Source organism: Scyliorhinus torazame, chromosome 5, assembly GCF_047496885.1.
Source record: "Scyliorhinus torazame isolate Kashiwa2021f chromosome 5, sScyTor2.1, whole genome shotgun sequence".
NCBI lineage: Eukaryota > Metazoa > Chordata > Chondrichthyes > Carcharhiniformes > Scyliorhinidae > Scyliorhinus > Scyliorhinus torazame.
Genome location: NC_092711.1, coordinates 183925058 through 183937580, shown reverse-complemented (window position 1 = coordinate 183937580; position 12523 = coordinate 183925058). Strand labels below are relative to the sequence as shown.

General features: G+C 48.8%; 2 protein-coding genes across 9 annotated transcripts in view; one reads left to right on the top strand and one right to left on the bottom strand.

Moving 5' to 3' along the window:
* LOC140420788 (uncharacterized) overlaps positions 1–12523 on the bottom strand; it is a 117112-nt gene that overhangs the window by 45678 nt on the left and 58911 nt on the right. For 2 of the 5 annotated variants that reach the window (XM_072504802.1, XM_072504805.1), the window contains one exon: positions 2281–4513. The gene's annotated coding sequence lies outside the window, so the exon portion shown is untranslated. Of the gene's footprint in view, positions 1–2280; positions 4514–12380; positions 12471–12523 lie in introns of those variants that run through there. The other 3 variants (XM_072504803.1, XM_072504807.1, XM_072504806.1) reach the window with 3 other exon arrangements.
* The window catches only part of LOC140420792 (uncharacterized), a 56709-nt gene that overhangs the window by 37815 nt on the left and 6371 nt on the right, over positions 1–12523 (top strand). The window lies entirely within an intron of this gene.

The following is a 12523-nucleotide window of genomic DNA, read 5'->3' as shown; positions in this document are numbered from 1 at the left end:
ACCCCCCCCCCCGCAACCTTTAATTGCCTTGCCTAACAAGAACCTACCTACCTCGTCTTAAAAATATTCAGTGATCCCACTTCCCCCGCCTTCTGAGGCAGAAAGTTCCAAAGTCAAACCCACTGAGCTAAAGTAAAACACCTCATCTCTGTCATATAACAGCTCCCATAATTTTACAACAGTGACCTCCATTTCTGGACCCACTCACAAGAGGAGACATCCTTTCTACAACCACCTTGTCAATGCCGTTCAGGATCTTATGAACTTCAATCAAGTCATTACTCACTCTTCAAAACTCCAGTGGTAAAATCTCAGCCTTTCTAACCTATCCTCAAAAGACAACCCGTTCGTTCTAGGTATCAATCTAGTAAACCTCCTCTGAAATGCCTCCAAAACATTTACCTCCTTCCTTACATTTGTTAGGGAATCTAATGAGACCCAACTGCACACAGTATTTGAGATGCAGCCTTACTACTGCCCTGTTTTACTGAAGCATTACATCCTTAATTTTATGTTCAATTCCTCTTGTAATTAAGGATAGCATTCCAATACCATTCTTGATTACATGCTGCACATGCACACTAAACTTTTTGTTACTGTGCTGAAAGCAGGAATTTCATGTACATGATATCATAGTAATTTGGTGCAGTAAGGTGCCTGCGTTTGTATGTGACTGTTGCAGTCATGTTTCAAAAGAATCCTGGTTTGAAAGGTTCGGAACTAGGGGTACAATTAAAGCATCATAAAAAGCTTGGGCTAATGCAGTTTTGTTTGGATTAAGGGGGGGCTCCTTGTGAGGTTAATTAAATTTCAGCTTGGTAAGATGATGCAATTACTAGGTGGAGACAATTAATAGGTGCAGCTAAGTTATCAGGTATTGTGTAGAAAAGCAGTTTTAGTTGAGTTTTAGATGGAGCTGTGAGCAGAAGTCAAGCTCTCACTGTAGTTCAGTTCAAATATATGTCTGTAGACAGATTAGCAGTGTGCCTGGAAAGGTGAGCTGAAACAAGCTGAGTAGCAGTTTCTAAAGACATACAGCCAGAGTTTCTGCTTGGTTCTGACAGAACTTAGATCTTTCCTTTGAAGCAGTGTCAAAAGATCTCAATTTTCTCAAAGTAGAATATCCAGACATCTCTGTAAAACAGGTATTCCTGAGAGCTAATGATATGTAACAGTGGATTGAGAGTCAAGATTCTTTTTATTCTTTGAATGTGAATAAAGATAGCAGTTCAGTATTACTCTATTGATTAGCATTGTTGTGCGCTATTTTCTTATGTGATGGATAAACTTACACAAGGAATGATAGACAAGCCAACATTGAGCTGCTGATGGTGGCACCTGGGTGGTCCATTGGTTCCGAGTCAATGTTTTCACCACCACAGCCCAGACTCAATTGCAGGTGACAAATGGTTACCTACATCTGAACTGAATATGGTATTGATATAAACGTTGAATATTTGCTATCTGTCATTTCTTAATAAAGACATTCAGCAAATTCACAAGTCCTTTCTGCTGGCAGGGGTTGGAGAGTGTGGGGCTAGAATATTCCTGTTTTTCCCTGTCTCACTAATTGTGGAGCTGAGGAAGAGAATATTTAAAAACAGAATCTGAAATAAAAACAGAAAATGCTGCACAAACTCAGCAGGTCTGGCAGCATCTGTGGAGAGAGAAACAGAGTTAACATATTGCATCTAAAAGATCCTTCTGCAGAATTGAGAGAATGATTGAGTTTGTATGAAAACAATAATTTCATAGATTTCTAATGGGTTAGATGTGGATACATGTAAAATCTAACAGCATATTCATAATGTACATATGTGATTAAACCTGTTATCATAGAATTTACAGTGCAGAAGGAGGCCATTCGGCCCATAGTCTGCACCGGCACTTGGAAAGAGCACCCTACCCAAGGTCAACACCTCCACCCTCTCCCCATAACCCAGTAACCTCACCCAACACTAGGGGCAATTTTGGACACTCAGGGCAATTTATCATGGCCAATCTATCTAACCTGCACATCTTTGGACTGTGGGAGGAAACCGGAGCACCCGGAGGAAACCCACGCACACACGGGGAGGATGTGCAGATTCCGCACAGACAGTGACCCAAGCCGGAATCGAACCTGGGACCCTGGAGCTGTGAAGCAATTGTACTATCCACAATGCTACCGTGCTGCCCGTTATGATTGAAATAAATTTATTCATCAAATAAATAGCGTGGCAAATATGATGGGGAGCAAACAGTGAAACCTCCGTCCCGGGATAGCCTCGAACCACCAACCTTTCAGTTAACTGCTGAACACGTGAGTAATTGTGCCACAGAAATTGATGCAAAAGCAGCTCTGGAGATGTCTGTGTTGAAGGTTCAGATTGCCGCTGCCGGAATGACAATTGTTCTCTATTTCTATTTACTCTTCCAAAATAAAGGCTGGGACATTCATTGTAGATACATGGGAACAGTCTGATCCCACCCACTGCAGCCACATCCATGTCATGGGAACCAGATCTCCTACAACTGATGTTGCCTCCCTTCAAGCCTTTCAGTGGCTTGTCTGTTTACCAAGTATTCTGATTGTCCTGTAGCTGGTATTGGGTTTGAATTAATGATGTGCAGCAACGAGAATCCTTTCAATGTCTCTGATCAGCTAATTTCACTGATAACATCAGAGTCAATGTTCCAACATCTTCAAGAAGGGAAAGGTGCCTTGATTGTCTCTGCTCAGTCGGATAGTTCACCCTTCATTCTCCTCGGATTCCGGTTCCCAAAGACTTCCTAAAGACTCACAAAACTGGATTTTCTTTCTGGTTTGGTTCCTTCATTTTCCCAAATTTCCTCTCAATCCTCTGCCTTGCATCATGTCCAGGGATGCGAAATGTCAGTTTTGTGGAGAGATTGTAGAGGCCGGGATTGTTCTCTTCGAACAAAGAAGGTTAAACAGAGATTTCTTGGAGCTGTTTCCTACTCCGGGTTGGGGGCTGTGGGAATGGGCGGTTTGATAGAGCAGATAGGGAGAAACTGTTTCCACTGACAAAGTTCAGTATCCAGAGGATCGAGATTGAAGATAATTAAAAGACAGATTTTTTTTGCTATTTTGTGCCATTCCCGACTGATGGATGTGACAATGAAATTGTTATAATGGTCGACTTTTGTTCCTACGTTTTATGGTCTATTCCTTCGTTTCCTTGAAACTGGACTATTACCAGCCTCCCACATAAAGATGGGGTCAGTCAAAAATTAAAACAAGATGACTTCCTTGATTTTTACAAAGAATATTAAAATCTGAAACTGGGCTGTAGTTTATTATCATCAGAAAAATACCTCAATGAACATGGTTCAGTCCTGGATGTGATTAACAGCAAAATCCAATCACTGTGGCTCCTTGTGAACTCGCTGGTGTGTCAGCAGAGTGGATGATTGAGTGAAGCTCTTCCCACACTGGGAACAGGGGAATGGTCTCTCCCCGGTGTGAACCCGTTGGTGTTCCAGGAGGTTGGATGACCGAGTGAATCCCTTCCCACACTGGGAGCAAGTAAATGGTCTCTCCCCGGTGTGAACCCGTTGGTGTTGCAGCAGTGTGGATGACTTAGTGAATCCCTTCCCACACTTGGAGCAGGTAAAAGGTCTCTCCCCACTGTGAACTCGTTGGTGTTGCAACAGTGTGGATGGTCGAGTGAAGCCCTTCCCACACTGGGAGCAGATGAATGGTCTCTCCCCACTGTGAACTCGCTGGTGTTCCAGCAGGTTGATTGATCGAGTGAATCTCTTACCACACTGGGAGCAGGTGAACGGTCTCTCCCCAGTGTGGATTCGCTGGTGTTCAGTGAGGTGGGATGACCACCTGAACCCAGTCCCACAGTGAGAGCACCTGAACGGTTTCTCGTCAGTGTGAACCCGTTGATGGGACAATAGTTCTGGGGAACTTTTAAAGCACTTCCCACAGTCTGGGCATTTAAAAGGTCTCTCATCAGTGTGAACTCGTTGATGGGACATCAGATGGGTGGAACTTTTAAAGCACTTTCTACAGCCTGGGCATTTAAAAGGTCTCTCATCAGTGTGAACTCGCTGGTGTGTCAGAAGGTCAGATGACTGAGCGAATCCCTTCCCACACACAGAGCAGGTGAACGGTCTCTGTCCAGTAAGAACCCGCTGCTGTGGTAGCAGAGCGAATGACATAGTTAATTCCTTCCGCATTTGGAGCAGGTGAATGGTCTCTCTCCAGTGTGACACCATCGATTAATTTCCAGACTGATGGGGAATTGAAGCCCTTCCCACAATCCTTACATTTCAATAATTTCTTCCCGTTGTGAGGCTTTACGGGCTAATAGGTCAAATAATCAGCTGCATCCTCGTCCACACACAGACCACGTGTACACTTTCTCCCCTCTGAGAGGGAGGGTTTTGCTTCAATGTTTAAAAATCTGATGATATTCAGGTTATGATAAATTGGGCGATTCTGTCCGATCCTGATGTTTAGTTTCAGTTTCCCGACTGCAAATCCTTTCCTTCTGGTACCCTGTAAAATTGATTTAAAGAGGAAAAAAGGGAGTGAAAGAGAACCCACAAAAACACAAAGGTAGCTTGTGAAATTGAGCTGAATGAATCTGGTCATTTGTGAGGCCGGCACCAGGAAAAAGAGACCATGAAAGCTGCTGGATTAAAAACCGAACTGGTTCATTAATGCCCTTCAGGGAAGGGAACCAACCACGCAGAATTCTTTATTAAGGTGAATAATGCAGTAGTTGATTGTGAGACCAGGGTCCTGAACCTCAATAAAGGTAACTAGGAGGCATGAGCTGGCTATGACAAACTGAGAAGGTTTACTCACAAAGTCTCATTGGAAGGTCCTTCAATATATCGTCCCTCCTTACTGCAGTAACAGATTTCTTAATAATGTAACACCACCTCGTCTTTTACAGCCTCTCCTTCCCTGCCTGAAGGTCGAATGTTTAGCTGCCAGTCCTGCCCCTCCCTCAACCACATCCGTGTGATGGCAACAACATCACATCTCCACATGTCAATACACACTCTTAACGGATTAAAGTAGACGCTATCTTGCCTCGCCTTACTCTTAAAAATCAACAGGCTGTGTCCCTACTTCATTAAAATTTGATGCCCTGTTCTCCCACTTCTGTACTCACTGACAAGTGGGACCAGGAGTAATCCAGAGATTACAAACTTTGAAGTCCTGTTCTTTAGTGTATCACCGACAAAGTGTTAATGAAGTAGGGACAACAGCATCCTGTGGGTGTACCAGGACCTGAGTGTGGAGGTGGCCAGGAAAAGGGCAGGCTTCAACCAGATTAAGTCAATCTTCTTCAAGAACCCTTGCCAAACTAGTTTGAATCCCTCCCAACATCACTAGCAGACCCACTTGCAAGGATGTTCATCCCCTTCTGGCTCAGGTGTAGACTGTCCAGCTTGTACAGGACCCACTTTTCCCAGAAACAATCCCAGTGATCTGGGAATCTAAACCCTTCCCTCCTGCACCAACTCTTGAGCCACACATTTGATGCCCTGTTCTCCCATTTCTGTACTCACTGACAAGTGGGACCAGGAGTAATCCAGAGATTACAAACTTTGAAGTCCTGTTCTTTAGTGTATCACCGACAAAGTGTTAATGAAGTAGGGACAACAGCATCCTGTGGGTGTACCAGGACCTGAGTGTGGAGGTGGCCAGGAAAAGGGCAGGCTTCAACCAGATTAAGTCAATCTTCTTCAAGAACCCTTGCCAAACTAGTTTGAATCCCTCCCAACATCACTAGCAGACCCACTTGCAAGGATGTTCATCCCCTTCTGGCTCAGGTGTAGACTGTCCAGCTTGTACAGGACCCACTTTTCCCAGAAACAATCCCAGTGATCTGGGAATCTAAACCCTTCCCTCCTGCACCAACTCTTGAGCCACACATTTGATGCCCTGTTCTCCCATTTCTGTACTCACTGACAAGTGGGACCAGGAGTAATCCAGAGATTACAAACTTTGAGGTCCTGTTCTTTAGTGTATCGCCTAGCTCCCTAAATTGTTGATGCAGGGCCTCATCTCTCATTCACCCTCCACCTTCAGGATGCCCCGCAGCTGCTCATAGTCATTCCCTGACCTTGGCACCAGTGAGAAACCTTGGAGTGGACTTCCGGTGGCGGCTATGAAGGAGTAAAAGTCGTACATTTGGTGGCTCCCGCTCTGGTCGGACTTTTGGAACTTCCCCCTGACGTTTTTCGGGTTTAAGCTGCAAATGCGAAGGCTGAGGCAATTGTGCACCGTTTCCACGCATCGGTGCATGGAGAAAAGAACCAGAAGTGCACGAAAAGGCAGAAATAAAAGACAGGCAAGGGCTATGCTAAAGCTGCAGCAGGAGATAGCATGGCCGAGGACCGGACCCCTGGTGTGGCGGCCCAGCGATCAACGGAGCAGTTGATGCAGATCATCCAGAATGGCTTTGCCGAACAGAAACGGGACTGTCTGGACCCGATTAAAGAGTTGATTGATCAGCTGGAGCACAGATTGGGCGCTCAGGATCGGGCAATCCAGAAGGCTGAGAAGGCGCTAGCTGAATAGGAGGAGCATCAAACGGTGGTGGAGGTGGGGTTGCTGAGGGACCAGCAAAAGAAGCTTCTGGAGAAGGTGGAGGACCTGGAGAAAAGGTCCCGTCGGCAGAACTTAAGAATTGTCGGGCTCCCGGAGGGGTCTTAGGGAGCTGATGCTGGGGCATACATAGCGGGTATGTTCGAGAAGCTGCTGGGGGGGGGGGGGGGGGGGGGGGACATTCTCCCGACCCTTGGAGGTGGACAGGGCATACGGAGCACTTGGGAGGAGGCCACGAACAGGGGACCCTCCGAGGGCAATGGTGGTGAGGTTCCACAGGTTCCTGGATAAGGAATGTATTCTTCAGTGGGCCAAGCGAATGCAGAGCTGTAAGTGGGACAATAGCATCCTGCGAGTGTACCAGGACCCGAGTGTGGAGGTGGCCAAGAAAAGGGCAGGCTTCAACCAGATTAAGTCAATCTTCTTCAAGAACAGGTGAAGTTTGGACTGCTGTATCCGGCTCGTCTCTGGGTCACATGAGGACTAGCATCATTATTTTGAGTCGCCCGAAGACGCGCTGGACTTCGCGAAAAGAAAAGAACTGGTGGGGGGCTGAGAACTTTTGAACTTTGATGCAACTTGTTGGCTTATATTGGTTATGTATTTTTTCTCTTCTGTTTTTTGAGTTCTGTGTAAGGGGGAAAAAGTTTTTACTTTTCGGGTTTTCTTTCTGGTGAATGTTGGTGATGCCTTTTACTTTGATGTGCACTTTTGTGGGATGGAGACGTGCTTGTTTGGATTTCATGTTTTTCTTTCAGTTGGGTGATTGTGCGGGGATTGTGAGATGAGGGAATTTGTCTGTATGAGGGGAGTGAGGGAACAATAGGTGTATGAGCGGAGGGGGGAGTGAGGGAACAATAGGTGGGAGACTATTTGGCACCGGGGGAGGGGCCACCAAGCTAGCTGGGTAAGCTAGCTCACGGAAGCACAGAGGGGGATGTGCATGTTTAATTTATTGAATGGGTTAGGTTTCAGAGTGGGGTTGCGGGGGGGGGGGTAGTTGTTCTGTTGACGAGGGAGGGACTTCGGTTGAGGGACAGCGAGGAGGCTGCCGGAGGAGGCGCGGCATGGGCTGGAGGCGGGCCAAAGAAAGGGGATGGCTGAACGGCGATGGGGGGGCACTTTCCAGGCTGATCACCTGGAATGTTCAAGGGCTAAATGGGCCAGTCAAGAGGGCACGCATGTTCGCGCACCTGAGGGGACTGAAGGCGGACGTGGTAATGTTGCAGGAGACGCACCTTAGAGTGGTGGACCAGGTTAGATTGAGGAAAGGCTGGGTCAGTCAGGTCTTTCACTCGGGGCTGGACACAAAGACCAGAGGAGTTGCGATCCTGATTAATAAGCGGGTGATATTTGAGGTGGGTAGAATAGTTTCGGATGTGGTAGGTCGATATATTATGGTTAGCGGGAAGCTGGAGGGGATGAAGGTAGTGCTGGTTAATGTGTACGCGCCAAATTGGGATGTCGTGGAATTCATAGAGGATGCTGGGGAAGATACCGGACCTGGATTCACACACGTTTATCATGGGAGGGGACTTTAATAGTTATTGATCCCAGCCTGGATTGGTCATGCTCAAAAACGGGCAGGGTCCCAGCAATGGCAAGGGAACTGAAAGGGTTCATGGAGCAGATGAGGGGGGTGGATCCATGGAGATTTAGGCAGTCGAGGGTGAAGGAGTTCTCCTTCTACTCCCATGTGCATAAAGTTTACTCTCGGGTCGATTTCTTTATCTTGGGTAGGGCCTTGTTGACAGGGGTGGTGAACGCGGGGTACTCTGCGATCACAATCTTGGACCATGCTCCACAATGGGCTGACCTGCAGGTTAGTAAAGATAGCAATCAGCGCCTCAATGGAGGTTAGATGTAGGGCTGCTGGCGGACAATGCGGTGTGCGAGAGACTGAGGAAATGCATGCAAAATTACCTGCAGGTAAACAAAATGGGGGAAGTCTCAGCAGCAGTGGTCTGGGAAGCGCTGAAGGCAGTGGTGAGAGGAGAGCTGATCTCGATCCGGGCTCACAGGGACAGGACGGACAGGGCAGAGACGGACCGACTGGTAAAAGAGATTCTACAAGTCGACAGGAGGTATCCGGAGACTCCAGAGATAGGGCTTTTAAGGGAACGGCGGAGGCTATAGGCGGAGTTCGGCCTGTTAACCACAGGGGGGGCAGTGGAACAGCTCAGAAAGGCGAGGGGGGCCATCTATGAGCAAGGAGAGAAGGCCAGCAGGATGCTTGCACAGCAGCTCAGAAAGAGGGAGGCAGCTAGAGAAATAGGTAAAGTTATTGACGGGGATGGGAACTTGGTTGGTAATTCGGCAGGGCGTTTAGGGATTTCTACAGCTGGCTGTACAGGTCGGAACCCCCTGCGGGATGGAGGGAATGAGGCACCTCCTAGAGGGGCTGACTTTCCCCGAAGGTGGACGGGGAGCTGGTAGAAGGGCTGGGGGCCCCGATCGGGTTGGAGGAGATAGTGGAGGGCTTGAATGCCATGCAGTCGGGTAAAGCCCCAGGACTGGACAGGTACCCAGCGGAGTTCTATAAAAAGTTCTCCGGGATATTGGGACCGGTGCCGATGAAGCTGTTTAATGAGGCATGAGAAAGAGGGGTTCTGCCCCAGACGATGTCACAGGCCACGATTTCGCTTATCCTGAGACGGGACAAGAACCCGGAGCTATGTGGGTCCTCCAGACCGATATCATTGTTGAATGTAGACGCCAAGTTGTTGGCCAAAATTTTGTCCTCCAGAATTGAGGATTGTGTACTGGGCGTTATTGTGGAGGATCAGACGGGGTTCATTAAGGGCAGGCAGCTGGTGGCCAATGTAAGAAGGCTGTTAAACGTGATTATGATGCCCCCGGAAGGTAGGGAGGTGGAGATAATGGTCGCAATGGATGCAGAAAATGCTTTTGACCGGGTTGGATGGGATTATTTATGGGAGGTTCTGCGGCGGTTCGGATTGGGGAGGGGCCTTATTGACTGGGTCAGGTTGCTGTACCAGGCTCCTGTGGCGAGTGTACAGGTGAACAGGATGACTTCGGACTATTTTAGACTGCACCGGGGGACGAGACAGGAATGCCCTCTCTCCCCACTGCTGTTTGCGCTGGCTGTAGAGCCGCTGGCAATTGCTCGGAGAGCCTCAAGGGGCTGGTCCGGGTGAGGGGCTGGACGGGGTGGGGGGGGGGTGGAGCACAGAATCTCACTTTACGCGGATGACCTGCTCCTGTATGTTTCGGATCCAGTTGAGGGGATGGAAGAAATCATGGGAATTTGGCCGGTTCTCGGGGTATAAGCTTAATATGGGGAAGAGCGAGATGTTTGCGGTCCAGGCGAGGGGTCAGGTGAGGCAACTGGGGGAACTGCCGTTTAGATTGGTAGGAGACATTTTCAGGTACCGAGGTATTCAAGTAGCGCGGGATTGGGATCGGATACATAAATTGAACTTGGCCCGGTTGGTAGATCAGATGAAAGATGATTTCTGGAGATGGGATGCGCTCCCGTTGTCTCCAGCTGGTAGAGTCCAAACGATGAAAATGACGGTCCTCCTGAGATTCCTGGTTGTATTTCAATGTCTACCCATCTTTATTCCGCGGTCCTTTTTTAAGCGGGTCAATAAAGTTATTGCGGGCTTCATGTGGGGGGGGGCAAGTCCCCGCGAGTGAGGAGGGTAATGCTTGAGCGGAGCCGGGGAGAGGGTGGGCTGGCGCTACCGAACTTTAGCAATTATTACTGGGCAGCTAACATAGCCATGATTAGGAAGTGGCTGGTGGCAGGCGGGGGAGGGGGTGGGGGGGGGGGGGGGGGGTCGGCATGGGTGCGTATGGAGGCGGCTTCTTGTAAGGGCACCAGTCTGGGGGCGTTGGTAACTGCGCCTCTGCGTTCCCGCCGGCGCGGTACTCCACCAGCCCTGTGATGGTGGCGGTTCTGAGAGTCTGGGGGCAATGGAGGAGATATGGGGGCAGTGGGAGCATCGGTCTGGTCCCCAATCTGCGATAATCATCGGTTTGCTCCGGGGAGTATGGATGGGGGGGTTCCGAATATGGCGGAGAGCAGGGATTGAGAGGATGGGTGACCTGTTTAGAGAGGGGAGCTTTCACAATATGAAGTGCTGGAGAAGTTTGCATTGGTGAGGGGAAACAAATTTAGATATCTGCAGGTGCAGATACTTTCTGCGTAGACGGGTTTCAACCTTCCCACTCATGCCGCTAAGGGGGATTCAGGACAGGGTAGTTTCCAGAGGATGGGTAGGAGAGGGGAACGTCGCTGACATTTCCAAGGAACTTATGGGGTCAGAGGAGACGCAGACCGAGGAGCTGAACCGAAAGTGGGAGGAGCTGGGGAAGAGATAGAAGAGGGCCTTTGGGCAGACGCATTGAGTAGGGTCCGCAACCTGAATGAATGAAATGAAAATCGCTTATTGTCATGAGTAGGCTTCAATGAAGTTACTGTGAAAAGCCCCTAGTAGCCACATTCCGGCACCTGTTCGGGGAGGCTGGTACGGGAATTGAACCGTGCTGCTGGCCTGCCTTGGTCTGCTTTAAAAGCCAGCGATTTAGCCCAGTGAGCTACCGGGGCCAGGCTCAGCCTGATTCAATTCGAGGTCGTTCACCGGGCTCACATGACAGTGGCCCGGATGAGCAGATTCTTTGGCGTGGACGACAGGTGTGAAAAATGTGACGGAGGACCAGCGAACCATGTCCACATGTTCTGGGCATGTCCAAAGCTTAGCCGATTTTGGCAGGGGTTTGCTGAGGTCATGTTCAAGGTATTAAAAACGAGGGTGACAATGAGTCCACAGGTGGCGATTTTCAGGGTGTCGGAATATCCGGGAATCCAGGAGGAGAAAGAGGCAGAAGCTCTGGCCTTTGCTTCCTTGGTCGCCCTGAGACGGATACATTAGCTTGAAGGGACTCAAAGCCCCCGAAGTCGCAGGCCTGGCTATCGGACATCGCTAGCTTTCTGTGTTTGGAGAAAATCAGGTTCGCCTTGAGAGGGGTCACTGTTAGGGTTTGCCCGGAGGTGGCAACCATTCATCGACTTCTCCGCAGAAAATTAATCATCAGCGGGGGGTGGGAGGGGGGGGGGGAGGGGAGATTAGTGTAGATTAGGGTGTTAATTAATGGTGGGACCTGTTGGGGAGGGAGGTGGTATTTGCAGTATGTTTATATTTTCATGTACATGGTTTATATTGCTGTTGTTACAATGCCAAAACGAAATCTCAATAAAATGTTTAAGAAACCTTGGCGTGCATGTCCACAGATCTGCATCTGAAGTGCTGTAAACTGACCAGGTGCTGGAAAATGGGATTAAAATGAGCGGTTAGTTTATGTTGTCCTTTTTGGGGGCACGAACCACAAGAGGCCTCTTTCTACATTGTAAACTTTCTATGATTCCAAACGTTTAAAGAACATTGCCCCAAATAAACATGCGGATGCTGGAATCTGAAACATGGCACAGTCAGAGGTCTTACAACATCAGGTTAAAGTCCAACAGGTGTGTTTCGAATCACTAGCTTTCGGAGCACAGCTCCTTCCTCAGGTGACACATTAACCTGGGGCAGGAGCTGCGCTCCGAAAGCCAGTGATTCGAAACAAACCTGTTGGACTTTGGGTGTTGTAAGACTTGTTACTGTGCTCACCCCAGTTCAACAACCACATCATGGCGACCACCTGAAACATGGCGGCCGTGAAATTGGGTGTGTAACTGAAAGAAAAACCTGAGGCGCCAGCCAGTGTAAACGAGGACAGTTATTTTTCGGAATTGCTGGTTCAGACAACATGATAACGAAACGTCTCCACTCACCCACCGGATCCACAGGCATTCAAGCCTCTTCCCGATTCCGCATCATCTCCGCATCGCCATTCCTCACAATGCGCATGCTCCACTCCCAGCCCCTCATTCCCATAGCTGGGAGGACCATCCGCTCCCGCTCGGTCCTCCAACCC